This window comes from Geotrypetes seraphini, chromosome 4 (genome assembly GCF_902459505.1).
Source record: "Geotrypetes seraphini chromosome 4, aGeoSer1.1, whole genome shotgun sequence".
Taxonomy (NCBI): Eukaryota; Metazoa; Chordata; class Amphibia; order Gymnophiona; family Dermophiidae; genus Geotrypetes; species Geotrypetes seraphini.
Window position 1 is genome coordinate 86,923,988 of NC_047087.1, and position 21,004 is coordinate 86,944,991.

The 21,004-nt window shown below is 41.0% G+C and overlaps 1 long non-coding RNA gene across 7 annotated transcripts in view; it reads left to right on the forward strand.

Moving 5' to 3' along the window:
- Nucleotides 1-21,004, forward strand: part of LOC117359550 — a 449,501-nt gene that overhangs the window by 187,756 nt on the left and 240,741 nt on the right. For all 7 annotated transcript variants that reach the window (XR_004539260.1, XR_004539261.1, XR_004539263.1 and 4 more), the window contains one exon: nucleotides 9,524-9,732. This is a non-coding gene — a long non-coding RNA (uncharacterized LOC117359550). The remainder of the gene's footprint in view (nucleotides 1-9,523; nucleotides 9,733-21,004) is intronic.

Below are 21,004 nucleotides of genomic sequence, written 5' to 3' on the forward strand. Positions count from 1 at the left end.
GGCTGCAAGTCATCTGCAGAAAGAATCCATTCCGGATTTTTTTTTGTATCCCTCCTACTTCACTGAGAGCTCTTCAGCCACCTATAGTTTTTCCCTTCTGCACGCAGGCCGGAAGGAATGCTTCTGATCTGCTCTGCTCTTTTCTTTGAGTTATTTTCGCTTTTCTCAGTTTTTCGGTGCTTGCAGCTTCCCTGTTTGTGGGTCTAGCTCTGCCTGTGTGGAGAAGAAGCAGACTGGGGTCTGAGGCTGACAGGCCAATCCCTTGTATCCCCTGTTGGCCAGCCTGCAGGAGACATTTTTTTGAGGTCAGGGCCCTCCCTGGTTAGATTTGCTCACCTACTGCTTGGTAGGGGTTTGAGCACAGGCTGTCGGGCACCTGTAGGAGGCTCAGCAGTGTCCCGCAGGATGCTGACTGAGTTCTTGCCTCATCTCTTATAGTTACGCATCTGTCGGTCCACAGGGGTGGAGGTTCAGTCAGACACCGTATCCAACTGGCAGCCTGAAGATCAGTGTTGGAGGATACAATCTGTATGAGGCAGTGATTTCTTCTCCCTTTCCAGGCACTATTCACAGCTGAGGCAGGCTGCTGTATATTTCCAGCACAGGTCACAGTGAATAAAGTTGTTACTGTGAGGTGAATTGGGAGGGGGGGGGGGGTCAGAATTTCCAAATTTCAAGCACTGGTGATTGTTCCCCTATGTTCCCCTCCTAAAAAATCCTAATTTTGCTGTTTTATTAACTTATTTTAAACTGTTTTTCAAGCATTTTTTGGCACTAAAATCCTGACAATTTACAATTTATCAATTTCTTTTTCAAAAGCTTCCTACAACTCCAAAATTTCAATTTTTGCCTCAAAACATGTTGGGCTTGAGTCCTTTGGCTCTTTAACTGCTAAACCTTGCCAGGAATGCACAATTTCTGTTCCTCAGGAACGTCCTTGCGCCATGTGCCGCACCACATGAGACAAAGAGGCAGAAGTATCCATCTTAGTCTCTTCTTTATGCTCTCAGGCTGCTAGAAGGCCATCTAGCCCAGTGGGATGGGCGTTTTATTTTTCTGGCCTTGGGAACAGTGACTGTCCTGTGTAAGAGGGCACAGAAGCCGCTGAGCCCAAGAGACACAAATTACAGTCATCCTAAGGTGATTCTGCTCTGCCTGGTATGGCCTTTTCTTCTGAATTTATGATTTTAAAGTGGACAGCCTTTCAGGAGAGCCATTCTTCTATGGCAAAAGTGGACTATGTTTTGGACCCTGCATTTCCCTCGCAGTTTATTACTGCCCAGGACTTGGGAGATCCTTTGAATAGGGACACAGATGATAAGTCTCTCTCTGTTCCCTTATTGACCCAGGATGCCCCTCACATATTGGGGGACACAGGCCCACAGTCTGGCACTTTAGATCCTGTTTTGGCCTTGAGTCCTGGGGATGATCCTTTAGTCCTTTAAGCCCTCTGCTCTTCTGGATCTCATTTTGGAGTCCTTGTGTGTGCTGGATTTAGTCTCGCAGCCAGTTTTATCTATTTCTTCCTCCCTCTGGAGCAAAGTGAGGCCCCTTGCCTCTGGACATTAAGGTCTTGGTCACTGAGCAGTGGGATTCTCCTGAGGGATCTCTAAAGGTGATGAGAGCCATATCTCAGCTGTATCCTATGACACAGGAGTGTCAGCATCTTTTTTCCCAGCCTAAAGTGGATTCCTTAGTTGTGCAGGTTACCAAGTGTACCTTTCATCCTAGCGAATGTGGGGTGGTGCTTAAGGATATGCTATCAATCCAGGCTATGTACTCTGGAGCGTGAGGGTGAAGAGCCCGTGTCTCAGCTCCTTTTGTCTGGAGTGGATTCTCTGATGGATGCTCCCTTCGACATTATTCCTGGCATGAGCAAAGTGTCAGCTTATTCCATCTTGGCACGCAGACTGCTCTGGATCAGGCAGTGGGCTGGTGATTTCACCTCTAAAGCTACTCTCGACAGACTCCCTTTTAAAGGGCAGTTATTTTTCGGTAAGGGTCTGGACAATCTTATGTAATGTGTACTGGATTGTTGACCCAGGATATTGCCTGACGGCAGTCCCACAGTTTCTACAGGCTCAGGACGCTCAAATGTTTGTGGTTCCAGGAGGTCTAGGCAATATTTCCTGCTCTGCTTCCCACTCCCAGGCAGAGATCTGCTGATTCCAGGCACAACCAGTCTACAGCATCCTGGGCTGTTTCCTCCACCAAGGAGTCACAATGATTCCAGGACTAGTGTGGTCCATCTTATGATAGAAGTCCCACTCTTGAAATTTCCTCAAGCCTGGGTTCAGATTATATCCAACCACTGGGTTCTGGATGTCCTCTGGGGCATGTGGCCTGGATGCAACACACAGTGAGCAGGCTGCTAAACATTCACACCGTGGAGCCTGTGCTTCCTAAGGACTCGGGCTCTGAAAGATACGTTGTATAATTTTTGTGCCAGAGAAAGGCTCTGATGATTGGAGACCTATTCTGGACCTTACACACGCAAATGCAGCGTTACAGGTTCTGTGTTTTTGCATGGAAATGGTTCGATCTGTCATACCAGCAGTCTCCCTGGCCTCTCTGGTTCTGACAGAGTCTTATTTGCATATTCTCATTTTTCCAGACCACATAAAGTTCCTAAGGTTTCATGTCCTGGAATAGCACTACCAGTTCTTGACCTTGCCTTTTGACCTGGCGACAGCTCCTTGCACTTTCCCAAAGAGCTGGTAGTGGTGGCAGCCCACTGCGAAGGATGGGGCTGCAGGTGCATCCTTACCTGGACAACTGGCAAAAAAATTCAAAATTCTGCACACAAAATTAACAAATTCTGCAAGTTTATTTGTCAAAATTTAAACAATATTTTTTTCTAATTTATTATCCATATTCCATTTAAACAGTTAAAATAAAATGGTTTTTTTTCTACCTTTGTTGTTTGGATATTTTATTTTTCCATCATGTTGGTTCCGGTTCTTTTTTCTGCTTTCCTGTCATCTGCTAATTCTCCTTCAAGTGGCTGCTATCCATTTGTCTTTTCTACTCTCTCCTATCTTTTCCCTCACTACATCTGCCTCAGACATATTGATCATTCCTTTTTACCTCTTTTCTGCCTCTTTCTTACCCTTCTCTTTTGCACTGCCTATCAAATTTCCATCTTCTTTCCCATTCCTCATCATTTTCAATGCACCTTAATTACCATGTTTCTACCCTCTATTATATCTATCCTCTTATCCATTTCCTTGTCACTCTCCTCTCCCTCAGGGTTCTATCATTCTCAGCATCTCCTCCCCACCCTTGTAACCTGACATCTCCCTATCTCTTCCCTGCTCCACTCTTCCACTCTATTATCTCACACCCATTTCCAGGCATCCTCTATCGCTCCATTCTGCTCCTGGATCCAGTATCTCTTTCCTTCTCCCCTTCCACCTCCTGTGTATCTCGCTCTTCCTCTCATCTGTCCCCATATCCAACACCTCTCTCCCTTCCTCGTGCCCTATGTCAAATCTCTCTATCCCCCTCCATGCACCATCTCGCCCTTCCTCCCCTCCATTATGTGTAATTTCATCCTCTCCCTTGATCATGCATGTCTCCCTCTCCTCCCACCATCTCTCCTGTTCTCACCCTCCCCTCCCAATGTGCCACCCAACTATGCCTCTTGAAATATCTACATTTTGTGGATTGCCACATGTAAATAATTGCTTTCTAAAATTACTGTTTACACATGCATACGATCTACACACATAAATGCTGCTCTTTATACCTGGAGATACTGCAGATGCTCAAGGCCCAAGCCCAGGGAAGAGGCGGGAGATTTCTTTCACTCGCACAAGCAGCAGATGGGGTAAGGAGCATGTTTGGGAGGGCAGGCGGATGCCGCTTCCACCACGGGGGTGCGATGCGGTTCTCACGGGGGAGGTGGGGGGGGCGTTCACGCGTGGGGGGTTGTGATGCCGGTTCGGGGGGGTGCGATACCGGTTAGAGCGGAGGGAGGTGCTCGTGTATCGGAACATGCTCGGTTTGCGAGACAAAGTTTGCTATGGGGAAACTCGCTTTGATATACGAGTAACTTGGTTTACGAGCATGCTTCTGGAACGAATTATGCTCGTAAACCAAGGTTCCACTGTATATGGTGCCTAAAAAATCTGCGCCAACTAGTGCGATGCCAAGCATGATTCTATAAAAGTTAGGTGTGCTTTATAGAATCACATTTAGCGCTGCCTAAGTAACTTTAGGCATCGCGTGGCATCCTTACTTTAGGCGCACTCTCTTTATCCCAGGGTTTTCTTGGCCTAAACATGTGCACCTAAATTAAGCACCTAACGGCACCTAAGTTCAAACCAGGCACCTATGTGCAAAAAAACACCCATGATCCGACCCCTAACATCCAATTAAGTACAATTTACATCAGTTACGAGGTACTAATTGTCAATTTGTCATTAGTCAATAAGTCTATTAAATAATTAAGTTAGGTGCCTCCATCAGTTAGGTATTATATGCAGGTTCCTAACCGCCTACAAAATAGGTATCAGTAAGCTCTCACACACTATTTATTTATTTTTTTTTTTTAATGGCTGTGCGCTATTGGCAATATTAGCACATGGCTGTTAACAGGGAAAATGGAAAATCAGCTATTTTCCAGCTGCAGTAAAAATGGCCTTAGCACGCAGGAAAATCCAGCATAAGTGCACACTAAGGTCACTTCTACTGCTGCCTAGTTAAAGGACCCCAAATAGTGTTTTTTTATAGTGTTTTGCATCAGTTAGTTGGGGACTTTTGCCTCTTCACTTCCAGCACATACGTTGGCTTTTTCAAAGCCGCGGTAGAGGTTTCTACTGCAGGCTAGTGAGGTAAATGCTTCCTATGAGTGTTGGATCATTTACCTCGATGGTCAATGGTAGAAACCTGTACTGCAGCTTTGTAAAAGGAGCCCATAATCTCTTCCATTGCACAGTTTGACTGAAATGATATGAAGGATGTTTAAGAAACAGCCTATGAGCAAACTTTTATGTAAAAGGCAATTATCATTATTTCTAAATTTAAAATTTTATCTGCTTGCAGGCAAAGTTTGAAAACATTATTCTACCTTAAGTGCTTTGCCAGTAGAAAATGAGGAATTAACTGTTCTGAATTTCTTTAATGTTTTGTGAAACAATTAGGCTACAAAATACGAATAAAATAGTAGACACATAATTTATGCATATAAAATTAGGCTTAATTTTTTTAAAAGATACATATACAGCATAATTATCCACATGGAAAAAATGTAGTTAATTATGCATGCATACAGTAGTCTTATTCAGAATTTTTTAATAGCTTTGCAGATAATAGTACCATACCTCCTAAAGGTTATTTGTTAAGAAATAATAAAAAGAAGAACTTGTTATATCATTTTAATGTTTCCAGATAATGCTACTAACGCAGAATTGCCACAGAGCAAATTCTGAAAGAAAAATATTATATTTTATAATTAAATTAATCAGTAAATTCAAATGCTTCAAATCAAGGGCAAGTCGTATTTAAACAATAGGTAGCACAGTCTACAAAGGCACAACTTTGCTGTTCAAAGTATCAAGGCCGAACATCTCTTTTTCAAAGAGCACAAGTAGACGATGTGACTGAGGTACCATTCATCAGCTCGTGTGAGAGATGTATATTGGTCAAAAGAGAATTTACTGTGGATATTGTGCTGCTGACTGGCACTGTTATTTTCAGGGTAAGCTGATCTAGTCACCCCCATGACAAGCATGAACTTATAGTTCTAATTATCATGGAGAAAAGCAGGAGCTATGTCGATGTTTGGCATAATGCAAGTAGTAGAACAACCATCATACAAACTTAATTCCATTAAATATGTTTGATAAAGTTCGACATATTACCCTGTGGTATCTAGATATAGGCATCTAAATTTGCACAATCAAGATGTGCAAGCCAATAAGCTAAAAAGCCATTTAACATAAATAATTGGATGCTAGCAACCAATTATTAATATTAATTGGCACCCATTAAAAACTGTGCACACATCTAGCTACGTGCTATTAAGTATGGCACATAACTCAAAAGGGGTGTAGCCATGGCAGGGGCGTGTCAGGGATATTCTGACAGGTTATGCATGTTCTTATAGTATATGGCTCCAGCATGCTTAACTTGAGCACCACAGTCCACTTAGGCACTTAAACTAACTTAAAGATGGAACACCATGCACTTTAGTAACTGTATTTCACTATATCATGCTTCTATATAATCGATATTAACACACGTGGGGAATCTCAGAACGCCACCTGTATAATAAAATGCGCTACAATACAGTGTGGCAGTACTCGTCACCAGCTCTCCCAGTCGTGTGACATACCTAATCTAAATTCTTTTTAATAATTTTTTTTTCTTTTTTGGTCGTTTATAAATATTATTTCCTACTTTTGTTTACCTATTTAATAAATATTTTAAGAATACCATACCAATTCTTGTTCAATCATAATAAATATTCTTCAAAAGATTCAGTTCATCACTTCATCATAAATTTCATTAATGTCTCTTATCATTTTCAAATTCAAATTCATTTTCTATAGTTTAATCAATTTTCATTAGTTGTCATTAATTTTCATTCCCCTAGATATCAAACACTTAGCTTGTTTGTTCATGTCGCTGTAACACTAAACCCCACCAATGCGTTTCATATCTTCATCAGGACGGGGAAGTGCTTTGACTAGAACACCAGCATTTACTCCAGGTTTCAGTAAAAGTTAGGTGTGGGAATCAGTACTAAGCACAATTCTATTTTAAAGGCATGTATCGATTTTTTTCTTCTAGTACCAATTTTTGAGCACCATTTATAGAATTCCCTCCCCCCCCCTCCATTAGTCATTAAATTGTGTGCAGAGTAGAAGAGTTTACTATGATGGGAGTAGAGTTTTCAGTTCTGACTGTAGCAGTTTTTGTTATGGAAGGGGAATAAATTGATTTCATCTATAAGGCTTTATTATATCAGCACAGAGAAGCTCAGTCTTGGAGAGGGGTCTTGTAAATCAAAAGCATGCCCTGAGTGATACAGAAGTGTCACTCAGTTCATAGCCTTGTGAGAAGCCACAAAGACCAGGAAATTAGGAGGCTGCATAGTGTAGGAACAGATGGAGGTGGAAGTGTTGGAGGAGCAGCTACAGCAGGAGTGGAATCCTTTACTGTAGTGGCAACAGTATGGATTGAGACCTCTGCTGTCAGTGTGAGTATGAAGAATATGAGAGAGATTTTGGAGTCACCTCAAGACCCGAGGTAATATTGGAATTCTGGAGAGTGTCATTGGAACCCTTGAAAATCAACCCAAAAGGCCATAGAGAACTCTGGAATGCAGTGGCAAGATTAGACCCATTTTTATTGGCTAGAATAGAGTTTTAAAAGTTACTGAAAGTGCAGGTCAAAGGTAATACTCTGGATAGATCTCTGGAGTAGCATGGACAGACCTGAATCAGTGGAACAACTGTAATTAAAAATAGAGTTAGTACATCAGAAATGAGGGCCTAAAATATCAGGTGACCAAAATTACATTTTCTAGTGCAATAGGTGTGTCATTCTGGACAAGTGGGCAGTGCATCCAAACCCGCATGCTGTGCAGAAGGTATCAATCACAAGTCTTCAACTCCTCTTCCTTCTACGGTAGAGTGTATTTCTTTCCCCCTTCAAAACTAAACTAAACCTTAAGCTTATATACCGCATTTTCTTTATAGAGATAGAGCTTGGCCATGGTTTACAAGAGTTTTAAAGAAAGGAAAATATAATAAGAATTAGTGATTATATAGAGAGCAGCGGAATTTACATTTTTGAAAGTAGCCACGTTTCCAGATGTTTTTAAATAATTGGAAAGGTGTGTGTCTGATCTGCTGTGTTTTAAAACTTTTAATTGCATTTTTTTTCATCAAATTTGGAGGATTTTTCCAGTACTATATTTCAAAGTTCTCAATGTTTCTGGGTCACCTCTGCCTGGAAAAAGAGCAGACTCGGGGTCTGCAACTGACAGGCCAATCCCTCTGTGGTACCTGTCTGGCCAACCTGCTTAATATTTCTCAAGCTCAGGGACCGTTCCCTTTGGAGCTAGCTTGCTCTCTGAATTTCAGGAGCTTGAGGGCAGGCTGAGAGATACAGAGATGTGATAATATGTGATAGTTGAAAAGGCAACAGCAAAAGTAGAAGAATCCTAGGGAGAGGTATGGCCAGCAGTAAAAGGAGGTATCGATACCTCTGTATAAGAATCTTGTGGTAGAATCTTGTTTATAATTCTGGAGACCGCACCTTCAAAAGGATATAAACAGGATGGAGTCAGTCCAGAGGAAGGCTACTAAAATGGTCAGTGATCTTAAGGAGTATGGGGATTGATTTAAATATCTCAATATGTATACTTTGGAGGAAAGGTGAGAGAGTGGAGATATGATAGAGACATTTAAACATCTACGTGGCATAAATGCACAAGAAGCGAGCCTCTTTCATTAAAAGGAAGCTCCGAAATAAGAACATAAGCAGTGCCTCTGCTGGGTCAGACCAGAGGTCCATCATGCCCAGCAGTCCGCTCACGCAGCGGCCTATCAGGTCCAGGCCTTTTTTCTTCAGGAAATCATCTAATCCCTTTTTAAACCCCAGTACCGTTAAGAGGTGATAGGCTCAGGAGTAATCTAAGGAAATATTTTTTTACAGAATGGGTTGTAGATGTGTGAAATAGTCTCCCAGTAGAGGTGGTAGAGACAAAGACTATCTGAAAGCTTGGGACAGGCACTTAGGATCTCTTAGGGAGAGGAAGAGATAGTGGATGCTGCAGATGGACAAATTGGATGGACCATTTGGCCTTTATCTGCCATCATGTTTCAATGTTTTCATTGCCCCAGGTATCATAGTTAGATTGTGAGCCTGTTCGGGACAGATAGGGAAAATACTTAAGAGTGCCTGATTACAATTCAATGTATTGTAAACTGCTGAGTGAAACTCTTCATAAAATGGTGATGAATAAATCCCAATAAATAAAATAAAAATGACATGCCAGCTAGGTTCCTTGAGGGTTACAAAGAGTTATGATGTTCATGATCCCCAAATAAATATTTATGAGCACTATATGCTAATTGGAAAGACCTGTTTCAGTGCTTTCAGGATTAGAATTGAAGAACCCTCCCTTCCCCCTCCTATTTAAACTGCTCTGTCATTTTTTGTAAGCTTTACTTGCCATCCTCTGGGAAAGTTAAATACTTGTGCTTGTACAGAAATTACAGATTTTTCTAAAAGATGTAAAGAGTATTTTATTTTAAGTGCCTTTGTTCTATGCAAGAAAGCAAATGATAGACTCTGGGTGTTTTTATGCTGTAGATGAAAGTATGATTAAAAGAAATTTCTGTAGCTGCTCAATCTTATTTTTAGTGAATGATGAATAATCATTTCTCATTTTGGCTTTAACCACTGACTGTTTCTAGTAATGTATTTGTCTACTTACCTGAACACTGAAACTAAATGTGCAAGAGGAAAAATGGTGTAAAACAAAAGTTTTCATGATTTTCCTTTTCAGGTTTTTCCAAACGTTTCTCCTTTTATTTGCAAATTTGCCACTGAAGTGAAATGTCCAAGTTCCATGGATTGATTACAAGTTAGGCTGAGATGGTGATCTTCACTATATTTTTCAAGTGGAGGAAATTGAAGGGAAAAACCCTGCAATGTGACATGAAGAGTCCATTACCCTGGGCATGAAGGGGAGACCATGTCATCTTCCAGTTACTGGTAAGCAATTGGCTTGTCTGCTCAGATGCAGTCAGAACAACTTAGAAAACTAATAGGGTCTGCTTCCCAAATTCTCTTAACACTGTTGTCTTATCTACCCTTTCTGCAACTCATCTCACTCCTATATTTTCTTCTCCCAATATACTCTCTTCTTTTCCCATCCCAGCCAGTCTCAACCCACAGCTTCCTCTCCTACCAGACAGCCTCAACTAGCCTATCTCAACTAGCCTTTCCCATCCAAGTCCGTTTTCTACCTAGTTTGATGCTTTTCATTGTCTTTGAACTCTTGTTTTGATTGTATCTTTGTAACAACTTTCTGTATTGTTTTGACACTGTGTGACTCCTAAGGACTCTTACTAAAGGGCGTTAAGCCCTTAATGTGTTAACGCACACTAACAGTGTACAACAAAGCCATGTTAAGATGTTCTGCAGTAATTTCATACAGGTGAACCGAGTATTAGTGATATAAAGAAAATCCAGGCATGCAAGAAGGTGAAAATAGGGCTGGGTCAGTCCTGAGCAACCAAATTAAGTGCTTATCCCCTAAGCTTCCAATTGATAGGCATAAAAATAGACTGTTGGGTAGTATGACTTCGATAGCCATTCAAATGATCACCAAAAATTTGAAAAATTTTGATCAGTTGAACTTCACTTTCTGGTGGCACTCATTATGTATGTGTTATAGGATGGAGAAAATGATTTCTGACCTAAAGGGTAACACTAAGACATTTCAGCTAACGTGGGGTCCGTTAACTAATTTTTGATAATAATAATTGAATGGTTTATTAATATACTACTAGGTATAACTTGCACATCCAGGGTGGGGAATGAGAGGGAAGGGGATATATTAGGTATTTAAGATATTATATTGAGAATGTTTAAAGAAAGGAATGTATGTATTATATGTTTTTCTTGAGTTTATGGAAACGGGTGGGAGGATAGGATAAAAACATTTTTGTTTTTTTCGAGTATTAATGGAAAGATAATGCAAGTGTTGTTTATTAAATTATTTCTGTATTAATTTCATGCACTGTTATTAGATAGGAAAATCAATAAAGATTAAAAAATATATATATAACAGGTTCTTTCTTCTTAGCATCACAACATGATTTCCATTTTGTGCTTAATTTTCTAAAAGTAATATAAATTCTTGGTCTTGCTATTTTTTAAGGGGAAACATTGCTACATTATATCCTATGTTAATGAAAGTGAAACTAGACACAAATATAGAGAAAATGTATTATGTTATATGTGAAGGACAGCAAAACAAAACAACAAAAAGGAGGCAAATGAGATGTCAAAAGCTCAACCAAACAATTACTTTATTAGTGCAAACATAGTGTCCATCTTAATAAAGGAATCTCATAGAGAATGCGAAGTCTATAGCAGAAGATCAATCTTGATAGAAAAGATCTCTTAAATCGTTCCAACTAGGATCCCAGTTTTGGCTTTTTAGATACCTTCTTCAGGAGATATGAGACACTAAACAGAATAGACAAACATAGCTCTAAAAACAATAACAAAACTTAATATCTAAATTAATAATAAACATAATCATATACAGTATATAAAAATGAACAGAACTTTAAAATACAGTGGTACCTCGGTTTACGAGTGCACCGGTTTGCGAGTGTTTTGCAAGACGAGCAAAACATTCGCAAAATCGGCGCCTCGGAAACCGAGCGCGCTTCGATTTCGATCGCCCCCCCCTGCGATCCGGCACCCCCACCCCACCGCCATCGGGCCCCCCCGCCGCGACCTGAGGTCCCCCCAACCCACCCGAACCCTCTTCTTACTTTTCTGTAGTCTTTGCAGCGGCACCGGCACCAGCATGTCCTGTGCGTGGTGCCGGTGCCTGAGGATCTGCTTCCTGTGCAAGGTCTGAGAGTTCACGTCGAACGTGAACTCTCAAGGCCCAGCGGCAGGGGGGTGCCCGATGGCAGCGGGGGGTGTCGGTTCGCAGGGGGGGGCCGTCGGGGGAGCAATGCCGGTTCTCGTGGGGGGAGAGCAGCGCTGCTGGCCTCGGGGGGGGGAAGGTGGGGGGTGGAAACATATCAAAGCAAGTTTCCCTTACTTCCTATGGGGAAACTTGCTTTGATATACGAGCATTTTGGATTACGAGCATGCTCCTGGAACGGATTATGCTCGTAATCCAAGGTACCACTGTACATGCAAAATATAAAATACATGCATAGTATATAAACATCTGAAAAAACAATGCATAAAACTTGAAAGACACATAAAAAATAAAAAACGAGTATAAATTAATGACTTTATACAATAATAGCAAGTACCAAAAGAATAATGTGAAGCTAAAAGACGTCTGAAAAAGCAATGCATAAAACCTGAGAAGCACATTTAAAATAAAATTACACAAGTATAAATTAATAGATAACTATCATGTTTCCCCGAAAATAAGCTCTACCCCCGAAAATAAGCCCTAGTTGTAGGCAGCCGCGCTTCCCCGCTAACCATCCTTCCCTCCCAATCGATCCCCGCTGACCACAACCATAAATACCTTGCTGCAGAGGAGCATCGGGCCAGCAGCACTCACAGGTTGCTTCGTGGCCTTCTCGCTGGGGCCGTCTGTGTACTGACGATGTCATCAGTATACAGAAGGCCACAGCAAGAAGGTCGCGAAGCAGCCTGTGAGTGCTGCTGCCCCGACGCACCTTTGCAGCAAGGTATTTATGGTTGTGGTATTAGCAAGTACCAGAGGGCTTATTTGAAGCTCAAAGACGTTAAAGAGAACAAAAGCCAAGAAATGAACAGAGGTAGTATGACAAGACTGCAGACTACATATAATATGTAACCTGAGAAAGACAACGGTAAGGGAAGACCAATAACTATTGGAAGCACATGAAGGAGGTACAAACAGAAAGAGACCAAGTCAACAGGAGCGGCTGGCAAAAAAACCTTACAGGGCTATAATTACTAGACAGAAGGAAACACTCAAACGCTATTTTAGAAACCTGTGATAGATAAATGAAATCGTCACCAAATAATTAATCCAGGCTAGAAGACATGAAATAGAAACAATATATGGACCTTGCAAGAGAATTGAAAGAAAAATATAAAAATAAATAAAATGGGCGATCTAAAAAATTAGCAGTTTACCGTGACAGCATCTTCAGTGGCTGGAACGCGTCAAAAAGTATAACAACCGCACATGTGTGGAATGTTGTAAATAACTCTGCAAAGGGAGAGGGAGGAGCCAAGAACCGATGGAGAGGAACGTAAAAATGTCAAACTAAATTGAAAAGATTGACCTGCTATGCAGAGCACAAAATAGAGAAATACGGTCAAAAGGGACATCCTGTAGATGAAACAAGATACCAAAAATACAGAGTATATAACTGAAAAATGCAAAAAAAAACAAAAACAAAAACCCACGCATACATTCAAAAGAGTAAGTGAGTGTAAAAAAGAAGACACGAGATAAACGTGACAACATAAATTTAAAGGGACAAATCTACTTAGATACGATCTATACAGGGAACTAATGTAAATGAGCCAAAAATATGTAATAGAAGCACTTATGTACAATCACACTGTAATAAACCATCAAAGAGTAAACCAGTTGAAAAAACAAAGGTATTCAGATAATTATTATGAAATGAACATAGTAAAAAAAACATATTAAAAAACATATGCCCTCGTGAAGGACAGAAAGAGAAGTCAGTAAAGAAGAAGGAAAACTCTTCTGAGAAACAGAATAATGAGGAGATATTGTCAAAATCAAAAGGCAAAGATCCTTCTGTTTTTGAAAACAGATTCAACACATGGTTTGATTGCGTTCAGCAATGACAGCATAGACGCCGACACATGGCCCGAAGTGGAGGCTTGCTACAATATAATTGCTTGACAACGATATTGGACTGAGTAACTCTTGATGCAGGCATCACCACCAAAACAGCTGTGTTGAGTCCAGATCTTTTATGCCACAAACATCTGTAGTTGAGTGAAAGTTCACTGTACTTCTTTGTTGGTATCAATAAATTTTTCAAAAACACAAGATTCTTGTCTTCAACTATTCTGTTGCCCTGTATATGAAGAACAGCCCATAAGGACCACTTGAGAACCAAATATTGCATAGTTCAGTAGATTTGTGCTTTGGGAAATATTTCCAAATCCTAAGAGGATGAACTTTTCCAGAAAGTCATATACGAGGTCTGTTCAAATAGTTTCAGGACAGTTTGAATTGTGTGCAAAAGGATGTTCTTTTCAGATGTGCTAGGTGACGTTGAGTAGCTTGAAACCTCACGAGTAACCTCCTTTTTCCATTTGTTGATATCTGTTTTCGTCTCAGAGCTACAGCAGTTTTTGTGAAAGTGTGTTTTTGTGATCGGCTATTTTTCATCATGTGCAACCTCAATGAGCAGCGCTACAGTGTGAAGTTATGTTTTAAATTGGGTAAGTCCGCTACAGAAACTGATGAAATGTTGAAAGTGGCTTATGGGGAACATGTCATGAGTCGTGGAAGATGTTTTGAATGTATCAAAATTCCTGAATTTTGCGCAAAAAACACAATGACATTTCTTCTCCTGACTTGGCCCTTGCTGACGTCTTCTTGTTACCTAAACTTAAATCCACGCTGAAAGGAAAGCAATTCGACACCATTGAAGACATCAAGAAAAATTTGACGCAGTAATTTTTGACGATTCCTGAAGATGCATTTAAGGACTGTTTCTAGAAGTGGAAACAACATTAGTAAAGGTGTATATGTAGGGAAGGGGGAGTAATCTGAAGGGGACCCAATGGAATAAGTTGTAGGACTGCTTAATAAATTTTTATAAAATTAGTCCTGGAAGTTTTTGAACAGACCTCATATATAGCTTACAACCTTGGCAAAATATGTGCCAGAATTCATCAGATCATATCAAGTTTTCCAATATTCTTCAACACCATCACATGTTAGGAGTTGAAGAATGTCTGCAAGACAGTTGGCAAACATATACTGAAACTAGCTGTAAAATAAAATCAAAGATACAAGATTACACAGGCTATGTTGAGAATGCACTCAGAAGGCGCAGCACATAAAAACTCATCCTAGCTGCAAGTAGTAATAAACCCTCCTCCTTTACAAAGCCGCACTAGCATTTTTAGCGCCAGCTGCTGTGGGAACAGCTAACGACGCTCATAGAATTACTATGAGCATCTGAGCTGTTACTGACGCGGGCGGCGCTAAAAATGCTAATTCGGCTTTGTAAAGGAAGGAGAAAATACAGTATTAGAGATCCAGGCAAAATCTTCATACCTTGCATTTCTATTAAGGTCTGTGACTTTCTTTATCATAAATTAAAATGGTAATTTCCCCATGGCTCTCCTGGTTGACATAACTGCTAATAAGTATTTGGGGGTGGAGGTATAGCCATATACATTGATTATTTTGACAGCTTTTTGTTTACCATAAGCACCATCTGGTGAAGAGTGGAAGCAAGTTGACAGAAGAGTGTTTTGCCTGTTTTTTTTAATTTCTGAAAGAGAAGACAGCGAATCTTATACATGTTTTATTTTGGTACGGGTGTACATTTAGCAGTACAGCACAGATGGCACAGGCAATAGAGGGTGATTACTAATGGCAGTTAAGTCACTCAACAGTCGCACACTTTTTCACAGAGCTGTATCACCTTGCAATCATTATGGTTAATTCCATCAGTGGTGCTTCAGATGCGGGGAGCAGTGACTCACAGTTTCTACTATCTGCTTTACATACCACTTTTCTCGACACTAGATAACCAACACAGAGGACTCCTTTTACTAAGATGTGTTAGCGTTTTTAGCACACGCTAAACCCACGCTACACAGCTAGAACTAACGCCAGCTCAATGCTGGCGTTAAGGTCTAGCGCGCGCAGCAATTTATCACACACTATTCCACGTGTTAAAGCCCTAAAGCAGCTTAGTAAAAGGAGCCCAGAGTGTACCATATGATGAGGAAGCTTTTGTGCCTGTTCTGTTTTCTAGTTGTTGAGATTCTTGTTGAATGAAAAATGCTATAAACCAGTGGTCTCAAACTCAAACCCTTTGCAGGGCCACATTTTGGATCTATAGGTACTTGGAGGGCCTCAGAAAATATAGTTAATGTCTTATTAAAGAAATGACAATTTTGCATGAGGTAAAACTCTTTATAGTTTATAAATCTTTCCTTTTGGCTAAGGGCTCCTTTTAAGAAGGTGCGCTAGGGTCTTAACGCGCAGAATAGCGCGCGCTAGCTGCTACCGCCTTGTTTTGAGTAGGCGGTAGATTATCAGCTAGCGCACACTATAGCGCACTATAGCATGCGCTAAAACCGCTAGCGCACCTTCGTAAAAGAAGCCCTAAGTCTTAATAATAATATTATAATTTATAGCTAAAGAGACATATGATCAAGAAACTGTTTTATTTTACTTTTGTGATTATGATAAACATACCGAGGGCCTCAAAATAGTATCTGGTGGGCTGCAAGTGGCCCCCGGGCCGTGAGTTTGAGACCACTGCTATAAACCAATGTTCCCTCTAAGGACCAAGTTCATGTAATCAAAAACTTTTTTTGTGAGCAAAGGACTGAGTTGATGTGAGCAAAAATGTTCCATTACATTACCCTGATAGTATTATACACATTACAAATTAAGAATTACAAATATAAATTAAAAAAATGGAAAATAAAATGATATTTGATTGAAAGAACTTAAAAACATTTCTCAGTTAGCTCTGAAAGGCTAACACCACCTTCCCCAGGTCAAGACAGTAAGCTGTCCTGTCCTGAGAAAAGAGGTTTTGGTCTCTGACAGTTGGTCAAAAATGTTCAATGAAAGGATATCTTCTTAATTCCATTTTCTATTTATTAACCTTTAAAAACATGGATACCACTTTATGTACTTTATCCTGAATTAAAAAATAAAATTATTTTTTCTACCATTTACTTCTCTGATTTATGCTTTTCTCTGTCTTAAATCTCTTGCCAGAATTTTTCTCTCCTAACTTTCCTTTCTGTTTTCTTCAAATTTTTTTTCTACCTCTATGTTCAGATTTAACTCAGTTTTATTATCTAGTTAAGTTCCCTCTTTTTTTATGGTCTACTACTGCCAGCTTTCCATCTCTTTCTCCTATTTTACTTCCCCTTATTCCCAGTTTTTCACTAACTCTGCCCTCTTTCTCTTCCCCTTTTATTCAGTGTTTGCCCCCTATATCTGCTCTTTCTTTCCCCTTCCATCATTATCTCCTTCCTTGCTTTCTCTCCCCCCAAATATCTGCTCATTTTTATCCCCTTTTCCATCCAGCATTTCCACACATTCTCACCCCTTCCATCAGTATCTCATTCCTCTGTCTCTTCCCCCTTACTTAGAGTCCCCCTTTTCCTTTCTATCATCTTCTTCCTGTTTCTCCCTTCTTTCATTCAGGCTTCTGTCTTCCTCCTTCTCTACAGCTTTTCCCCTCCACTTTCCATCCAGCATCTCCCCTTTCATCAATATTTCCCTACTCTTTGTACCTCTTCCCTTCCATACAACGTATGTCCCCTTTATCCCACTCACTTTCCATACAGCATCTCCCTTTTCATGCCCCTAGTTCCATCATCTCCCTCCTTCCTGTACCCTACCCCCAACATCTGACCTCTTACTCCCCTGTTCTATCTAGAATCTGTCTTTCCACATCTTATATAAAATCTGCCCCTCTCTCCCCATCCCAAACCATTGCCACCAGTTTCTGCCCTTTCTGTCCCACTTACCTCACATCCACCAGCTTCTGTCCCTCTCTCTCCCCTACCCCACCCCCACATACAAAGCGTTTCCACCAGCTTCTGCCCTCTGTGTCCCACCCAACTCGCATCCACTAGCTTCTGCCCCCATGCTGTCCATTTCTCTCTCTGTCCCAACTCCCAACCCTATTATTTCCTTCCTTCCTTGCCTCTCAGTATGGCCCAGCATCACCGCTTCCTTACACCCTCTCCCCCGTGGCTTACCATTAAGCCAGTCTTTGGCCCTGCAGCCAGCAGTAGCCCTGCTGAAAAGCTGCCTGCGGTCTACACTGGTCCTTTCCCTCAAAAAGGGATGGTCCGGTTTAGGGGGAAAGATCTAGTGTAGGCCATAGACTGCTTTTAGCAGGGCTGCCGCTGGCTGCAGGACTGAAGACTGGCTTAGGCCTTGGGGGAAGAATGCAGGGGGAGAACGATGGAAGGCAGGAAGAAAGTTGGCTGCAATATGTTTTCTTACCTGGGCTTGGCTATTGCAGCAGGGAAAGTCTAACGGGATTTTTTATGGGAGGTCACAGCCGAGGCGCGCTACTGGAAAAATGGGGCCTTGGATGACATGCAAGGAACTTCTGATTGGCCATCAAGCTCCAGCTCTGTGTCTCTGATTGGTAGATGTGCAGAGATGAGAGTTCCGCATATCTACCAATCAGAGAGACAGAGCTAGAGCTTGATGGTGAGCAGCAATCAGCAACTGGTGCACTGCGGTATGAAGCAAGCTGCGTGGCTGCGCAGCCGCTCCGCTTAGAGGGAACATTGCTGTAAAATTCATTTGATTTAGAAATTTCAGAATGTTTTCTTATCTTCTTTTGAGTTTCAAGCATTATTCTTGTTAATTATCCAAGGTGTTGCTTTCTCTGTTTGTGTCCTTTAACCATTTTGGAACTGGTTATAATCAACAGGTTTTATTTACAGGAAAGTATAATCTATTCCTGATCCAAAAGTTCTATTTTCATACAAGGCTGGCTAGTGACTGGCTAGTTTCTAGGCACTAGCCAGTCACTAGTATAATTTATTCCTGATTCAAAAGTTCTATTTTCATACAAGGATGGCTAGTTTTCCAACATTCTTCAACACCATCACATATTAGGAGTTGAGGAATGTTTGCAAGACAGTTGGCAAACAAATACTGAAACTAGCTGTAAAATCAAGATTACACAGTTTCTAGGCAGGAATAGATTATACTAGTGACTGACTAGTTTCTAGGCATCTCGCCTTAATAGAAATTGCAAAACATGTGTATTTTAGCATGTTTCCATTTTTGCATTCGATAGGAACATTTTTGATGAGAATGAAGGGAGGGCAAAATTTGCTCTGAGCTTTACTGAGATGCCATGGACCAGTTGCATATTGCGGGAAATGCTTTTGACTGCAGGTTGTAATAGATCTGTCAGGTTTGGCCATTTATCTCCAGTTCTAGTTATTTTTCCACTGCAATACAGTACAGTGTAAATTCTTATATTCTGCCTGTACCTCAAAGGTTCAAGGCAGATTATAATACAATAACTAAGATGTAAAATCATAGTATAAAATGATTATAAAAACAGGCCCGTCACTTCAATCTGTTTTCACAATTTTAAATATTTCTGAAACAAGTTTTAAGCTGTTGCCTTAAAAGTAATTGGATTGATTTCTTACATCAGAGAGCAGAACATTCTGAAATAGAACTGATTGATAAATAAAAACCAAGGAGTGTGAGATTTTGCTTTGTAACTTTGCACTAGGAAAATATAATTGTAACTGGTTTTTCGTTCAGGAAGAATGTTCAGTAGGCAAGAATAAAATCATTGGACACATAAGAAGATGCTGTGCCATATAAACTAAACTAAACCTTAGGCTTATATACCGCATCTTCTCTATAACAGTAAAGCTTAGCACGGTTTACAAGAAATTAGAAAAGAGAACAGATAACAATATGGAATTGGAATAGTATGAAGAGGGGCGGAATTTACAACTATGAAAATAGCCAAGTTTTCAGATGTTTTCGAAATGGTTGGAAAGAGCCCAGATCTCGCAGTTGACTAGGAAAATTATTCCACAACTCGGTAATTTTGAAAAGTAGAGACTTCCCTAATTTGCCAATGTACAGGGCAGGATTAACCAATAGGCCAAGTAGGCATGTGCCTAGGGCCCGAAATGGTCAGGGGGCCCGATGATGGAGGGTATCAATATTGTTTTTTCCAAACGGCGATGGGTCCCTCCAGCATCGATTGGCAACGCGGGCCACCCCAATTGGCAACGCGGCCCCCCCCCCATCTACGGAAAGTAAGACAAGCAAGCAACGCGGGTAAGAAAGGCAACAGGAACTATAATTGTGCAAGCGGTGCTGCTTGCCCAAAGCTTCCCTCTGACGCAGCTTCCTCTTTCTGCCTGGGCGCATGGTGGGGTGGGGCAGGGCAGGGGGGCCCAGTGTACTTGTGTGCCTAGGGGCCCTCGACAAATTAATCCTGCCCTGCCAATGTAGGTGACGCCTTTCGACACTGGGAAAGGACAATAAACCCTGGAAATTATTGGAAGCCAATGAGGTTTTTGCAGAAGTGGAGAGACATGTTTTTTGCAAAGATCAGCCTAGCCGTGGTATTCTGGTTCAGTTGAAGTCTTTGAAAGCTTTTCTTGGTCAAGCTTAAATAGACCGAATTACAATAATCCAGCCTCAAAAGGATGATTGATTGAACAAGGACAACAAAATGTTGATGGAAACAAGATCTCACTTTCCTCAACATAAAGAGACTAAAAAAACATTTTTTTGCCAGAGAATTAAGATGGTCACTCAATGAAAGTGTTGAGTCTATAATGACACCCAGAACAGTAATTTAGAAATTACCCTATATACTTGAATATAAATAGATTTTTGGGCCAAAATATGATCCTAAAATAGGAGTTTCAGTTTATATTCGGGTTAGTGCTGACCTGCCTCCACGGACCTGCCATGAGACCTGGTGGTCCATACCATACCATAGATTTTTCTTCTATATGGTAAATTTCAGCTAGGATTCAATGCGGTTTACAAAAGACTAAGAATAGGACATGAACATTGAATGAAGGATAAGGAGGTAGGCTCCTGAAATTTCATTATAGGTCCAAAGAAAAAAGATGGGTCTTAAGATTCTTTCTGAAGAAGTCAGTCTCCTGTCCTGGTCGACTCTAATAACTTTTATCTCCCTCCCCAACCCCGGTGTACCTTTTTAAATCCCTGCTGGTCCAGTGGTGGGCAAGGAGAGCAGGGGTCCCTCCTGTCCCAGCCAATTCTAAGAATTTTTACCTCCCTCCAGCCTCTCCTGCTTACCTTTAGAATCCCTGGTGGTCCAGCAGTGAACCACGGCAGGAGCGACTTTCCTTCACTCCTGCCCGTGCAGAGCTGCTAGCTGATTGGCTGCCGTGAATTCTCACGGGACCATGAGAATTCATGCCAGCCAATCAGCTAACGGCTCTATACGGGCACGAGTGAAGGAAGGTCACTTCTACCACGGTTCACCGCTGGACCACCAGGAATTCTAAAGGTACGTAGGGGATGCGGGAGAGAGATAATAATTCTTAGAATCAG